Raw genomic sequence first — 6385 nt, 5'->3', positions numbered from 1 at the left:
AGAGCAGGGGACCACGAACAGAACAGCCCGGGCCAAAGCTGCCAGCCCGATCCTTGCTATCATTGAATTGGTAACGATGGTGGCGTATCTCGGGGGTTTGCAAATAGGCCACATAACTGTCAGAAGGCCATGGCCAGCAGTACGCAGACCCATCATGGACATCGAGTGAAGGAAAAACATCTGCACCAGACAGGCATTAAAGCTGTATCTCCCTGGAATTAAACCAGAAGATGCTAAGTATTTTCGGCATGGTGGTTATGGATAAAACCAGGTTGATGACAGCCAGCATGGCAAGGAAATAGAACATGGGCTTGTGTAGGGAGGGCTCTGTCTTGATAACATCAAAGAGGATGCAGTTCTAAGAGGATAGGAATACACTGAGGTAGAAGGGGGATTAGAGGAGTCACAATTCCAGAGACGCAGATTTCAGCGCCAGGAGCCTGTCAGGACACACTGATGATCAGAGCCTGTTATTGGACCTGACAATTGTCTTTCTTGTTGGCAATCTTGCAGTCACATCTATCTTTCTTCAACAAAACATAATAATGGAATGAACAGACCCTGTAAATGAATACTACTAGGGGCCAGTCTCAGTTCTGGAATAAGTGGACTGACCTTTCGTGAGTTCATCAGTCATGTTGCAATAACACTAATATACAAAACCCTTATATTTTCTGTGCAAACTCATTAGAGTTTTGTGAATGTCATTACAAGTCTTGAGTATGAACCTCACTTGGTTACAAGTATCATACCTGGTGTACCTCCATACTAGGAGATGCACATTATTTGGTTTCAGAGTAACAGTCGTGTTAGTCTATACTGCAAAAAGAACAGGAGTACTTGTGGCAACTTGCAGACTATAATAAGATCCTAAGTGTATATGACCACGTGGAACATGCTTTCAGAAATAGCTGACATGTATAAGCGCATGTAGGAAATGTACCTGGTATGTCAGCACCACATTCTGGGTATTCAGCCCGGATGTACATAGATACATCGCAGAACATTGCATGAGTAGGGCTATTTTGAGCTCAGCAATGACCCAGGGTACATCTACACAGGAAGTGGCAGTCCATGGCAGGCAACAGGCTAAAGACAGTCCTCAGGATCTTGATGTATGACAGGACAATGAACAGCAGATCCAGCCCCACAATGAAGATAGCTACAGTGATCCCATAGATGTTATTGATTGTAGTGCTGGCACAAGCCAGCTTCGCCACAGCCATGTGATCACAGGAGCAATGGGAGATGATGTGGGACTGGCAGAAGGGCAGCCTCCTGACGAGGAAGAGCAGGGGGACCACGAACAGAACAGCCCGGGCCAAAGCTGCCAGCCCGATCCTTGCTATCATTGAATTGGTAACGATGGTGGCGTATCTCGGGGGTTGCAGATGGCCACATAACTGTCGAAGGCCATGGCCAGCAGTATAGCAGACTCCATCATGGACATCGAGTGAAGGAAAAACATCTGCACCAGACAGGCATTAAAGCTGATCTCCCTGGAATTAAACCAGAAGATGCTCAGTATTTTCGGCACGGTGGTTATGGATAAAACCAGGTTGATGACAGCCAGCATGGCAAGGAAATAGAACATGGGCTTGTGTAGGGAGGGCTCTGTCTTGATAACATACAAGAGGATGCAGTTTCCTAGAAGGATCATGGTGAACACTGAGGAGAAGGGGATGGAGATCCAGAGACGCAGAGTTTCCAGCCCCAGGATGCCTGTCAGGAACTACACTGATGGATCAGAGCCTGTGCTATTGGAACCTGACAAGTTGTCTTGTTGTGGCATCTTTTGCAAGTCTGACATCAATATCTTTCCTTTCAACAAAACATAATACATGGAATGAACAGACCCTGTAAATGAAATACATACTAGGGGCCAGTCTCAGTTCTGGAATAAGTGGACTGACCTTTCGTTGAGTTCATCAGTCATGTTGCAATAACACTAATCATACAAACCCTTATATTTTTCTGTGCAAACTCAATTAGAGTTTTGTGAATGTCATTACAAGTCTTGAGTAATGAACCTCACTTGGTTACAAGTATCATACCTGGTGTACCTCCATACTAGGAGATGCACATTATTTGGTTTCAGAGTAACAGTCGTGTTAGTCTATATCTGCAAAAAGAACAGGAGTACTTGTGGCAACTTGCAGACTATAAAATAAGTACCTAGTGTATATGACCACGTGGAACATGCTTTCAGAAATAGCTGACATGTTAAGCTGCATGTAGGAAAATGTACCTGGTATGTTCAGCAGCACATTCTGGGTATTCAGCCCGGATGTACATAGTACATCGCAGAACATGCATGAGTAGGGCTATTTTGAGCTCAGCAATGACCCAGGGTACATCTACACAGGAAGTGGCAGTCCATGGCAGCAAGTCTCAGAGCTCGGATAGACAGATTCGGGGTACCTCCCTAAAACAAGCTTGGGGCTCTAGCCCAGCAGCTTCAGAGTCCAAGTCTCAACATCTATACAGCTATTCTTAGTGCGGTACCCCGAGAACCACGAGCCTGCATCTGTCAACCCGAGCTGTGAGACTAACTGCCGCTCGCTGCATAGACATGCCCAAAGAGACTATGAATCTGATCCCACTCACACTGAAGTCAGGGGGAGAACTCCCCACCATCTTCTGGGATAACCGAGCTGTTCTTTTTAGATGACAGATCTGATTAACTGACCCAGGTATCAATAGAGGTGGTTTAGGAACAAACTGATAAATTAAACAGTAATATGTCACCAGGACCAGATGGGATTCACCCAAGAGTTCTGAAGGAACTCAAATATCAAATTTTGTAGAACTACCAAATGTGTATGGACCTTTACTCCTAAATCAGCCTCTTAACAGATGACTAAGGATGGCTATGTGATGGCCAATTTTTAAAGAAGGTCCAGAAGGCGATTCTTGTAGTTACAGCCAGTGAAGCCTAACTCCGAACCAGGAATTGGTTAAAGATAAGAAAGAACGAATTCTGGACATGAACAAGATTTGTTGGGGTAAGAGTCACCTGGCTTCTGTAAAAGGAATCAGTCCCTCCCCAATCTAGTAGATTTCTTAGAGGAGGTCACAAACATGGACAAGGGTTGATCCAGTGGCTATAGTTGTACTTAGATTTCAGAAAGCTTTGGACAAATTTCCACCAAGGCTTAAGCAAAGTAAGTTGTCATGGCATAAGAGTAAGGTTCTCTCATGGTCAGTAACTTGTTAAAAGATAGAAACAAATGGAAGAATGAATGGTCTAGTGTTCAGAATGGAGAGCAGGTAAAATAGTGGTGTCCCCCAGGGATCTGTACTGGGACGGTGCTGTTCAACATAGTTCATAGAATGATCAGGAACAAGGGGGTTAACAGTGAGTTGGTGACATTTGAGATGATCAAAATTACTCAAGACATTACTCCAAAGAAGACTGTGAAGAGTTACAAAAGATTCTCACAACTAGTGGAGTGGGCAACCAAAACAGCAAATGAAATATTCAATGTTGACAAGTGTCCAAGTAATGCACTTTGAACATCTCCAAATACACATACAAAATGATGAGATCTAAATAGCTGTTACCACTACAGAAGAGATCATTGAGTCATTGTGATTGTTCTCTGAAATATCCATTCAGGTTCAGCAGCAGTCAAAAAAGCTTAACAGCATGTTGGGAATCATTAGGAAAGGGATAGATAATAAAACAGAAATTACCCATATTGCCACTCATTATAAATCCCCGTATACGCCATCATTGATACTGCTGGCAGTTTAGTCACACATCTCAAAAACAGGTTTATTATATTGAGAAAAGCACAGAGAAAGGAAAAATGACTTATGGGGTATATAACGAGTCATAAAATCATGAACTGGTGTGAGGAAGAGAACAGGAAGTGTTTATTTATTTCCTTCCTTGTAATAAAGAACACTCCTGTGGTGTAACCATGAAATCTCAAAGGCAGCGAGTTTCAATAAACAGGAGAAGTACTTCTTCATGCAGCCACATAAATTATCTGGAGACCTGTTGCCAACGGATGCTGTGAGGCCCAAAATCTATTGGGTTAAAAAAAGAATTAGATCAGTTCCTGGAGGATAGTCCATCAATGGCTATCAGTCAGATGGTCAGTGCATGCAAACTCCATGATCTGGGTGTCCTAACCTCTAACTGCCAGAAGCTGGACGTGGCTGACAGAGGAATTGGTCACTCAGTTATTTGCACCGCCCCTGTCTTACTTTGCCTCTGAAACACGTGCATTGGGCTACGTCAGAAGAGGGACACTGGCTAGTCAAGCTACAATCTCATCCAGTATGACTGTTTATATTAACATGTTGTGTGCATGCTTGTCGAGGCCTCACACTCGTAGTTTTTATGGTTAAAACTCCCTGTTTCCAGGCCTCATGCTTCAGTGCTCACCCCCACTGAAATACTGCAGGACTGTCAGGCTATGCTTATGCAGCTTCTGGCTGCAAAACTACAAATGTCACATCAAAGAAGGTCTGACTTTACGTAATGTCTTCTAGAGCTTGGTCTGCGCTTTATGTAGGTCTGTGTTAGCTCACAATGCATTGAGAAGCAGGCGTGTAGCTACCACAGGCGTGACGGGCATCTGCAGTGGGAGGCAGCTGGAGAGGCTTGCTCCAGACTCCCAGCCTTGCTCGATGCTTTCCCTTTTAATGGGCCAAGCTCTGGCAGCCAGGAGCAGGGACACTAATCGGTGGATAAATGAAGCATGGCTTGGTGTGTGGAGAACTGTGTGGGTTGTAGACCTTAAAGTTCTGCCATACCTGTCTCTACGTGGCCTAAGCAGGGCCTCTCCCCCCACACGGCTATTTATCCCCTTGCTTAGCCTGGATCACGCTGCCTCGCACTCCTCATTGCTGCCATAATGTGAGAACATACTGTCAGCTTCCAGAAGCAAGAGATTTCAGATGAATCCTTTATGCTTATTTATATACGCAGGAGGGTTTAAGTGGTGATGGCTCGCACACTATTTATTCAAATCAGACTTTGCGACAAAGAAATCCTATGACAGAAAATCCAAATCAACAGAGATAGTAGACCATTGACAAAGGGGAAAAATATTACAAGCTCGCTCAGCCCATTAGTATCAATCACGTTGTAAAAATTTGCAATCATTTCATATAACCTCGAAAAATTGTTATCAAATTATTATGGAGCCATAGCATTTAGGAAGAAGGGACATAGGCTGATACCTGCTTCTCGACCTCCGAAAACACAGTCCACAGAATTTCACCAGGTGTTCTGCCTCACAGCCCATAACATCTCTTTGGAGACTAGACCATATCACCGCGAGAAGGCGTCAAGTCTTTACTTAAAGACTTCAGGTGTGGTGATCCAGCCACTCCCTAGCAAGTTGTTCAAGACTTAGTTTGCCCTGCTCTAGGACTGTGCACCTTGTTTGTGTCTCAGTTCCCAGCCCTGGATCTAATTCTGCCTTTGTCTGCTAGATTAAAGAACCTTCTACCAGTCAGAAATCCTTTCTAAACTATAGGACTTGGAGACTGTGATCAGGGTCACCTCTGTAACCTTCTCTAGATAAACTAAGATTGTCGATGAGCTCTTCAACCTCTGCTATAAGCCATGTTCTTCACTCGTGAAATCATTCATTAGTTGCTCTTTTCTGACCCTTTTTTAGTCTGTCAACAACCTTTTGTGAAGTGTGGCACCGGACCAGAAACAATGTTCCAAGCCTCACATCTCTCTATGTTCCACTTGATATTTTCCCTGCTTATACATTCAGGAAGGCATTTGTTCTCTTCATCTACCACACGCACTGGGGACCCCCTGTACAGCTGGCTATTACATCATCATCTGAGTTCTTTTCTCGAGTCAATGCTTTCTAAAACATAGTCCCATCCTGTAAGTGTGATCTACGGTCTTCACTCTTGTAATGTAGGACCTGCAATTTCGTTGGTAATCAACTGCACTTGTTCAAGTGAGCCCAGTTAGCAAGTGATTTGTGATCGTTTTATAGGACTGCCCTGTCCTAATCACTACTTTCCTCTTCCCCAGACTGAAATCTCCATGATATATGACGGACACACAGTAAGAGACAGTTTCAGAATAGAACCGTTTAGTCTGTATCTACCAAAAAGAACAGGCAGTACGTTGTGGCCCGCTTAGAGACTAACAAATTTATATGCATAAGTCTCAAAATAAGCGTAATAAATTGTTGCCAGTAAAGAGTCTCTTCACCAATCCAATTGTGCATGGAGCGAGAACTATGACTGTGTGTGTGTTAACTGAATGCCTCGATCTTTTGGAAACCTCTTCTCATCATTTTTTCAGTTCTTTGTTTTTGATGAAATACAATAGTTCCCTTCAATTGATCATCTCAGCTCTGCTCTCACTGATGAGGTGTTAAATCCAGAATCACTCCAG

General features: G+C 43.7%; 1 pseudogene; it reads right to left on the bottom strand.

Annotated features, from left to right (window-relative positions):
* The window catches only part of LOC116830480 (olfactory receptor 52K1-like), a 2555-nt pseudogene extending 763 nt beyond the window's left edge, over window positions 1–1792 (bottom strand).
* Between the last annotated feature and the right edge of the window lie 4593 nt (window positions 1793–6385).

This window comes from Chelonoidis abingdonii, chromosome 1, assembly GCF_003597395.2.
Source record: "Chelonoidis abingdonii isolate Lonesome George chromosome 1, CheloAbing_2.0, whole genome shotgun sequence".
Classification (NCBI taxonomy): Eukaryota; Metazoa; Chordata; order Testudines; family Testudinidae; genus Chelonoidis; species Chelonoidis abingdonii.
Note: the sequence above shows the minus strand (reverse complement) of the source record. Positions and strands in the feature narration are given on the sequence as shown.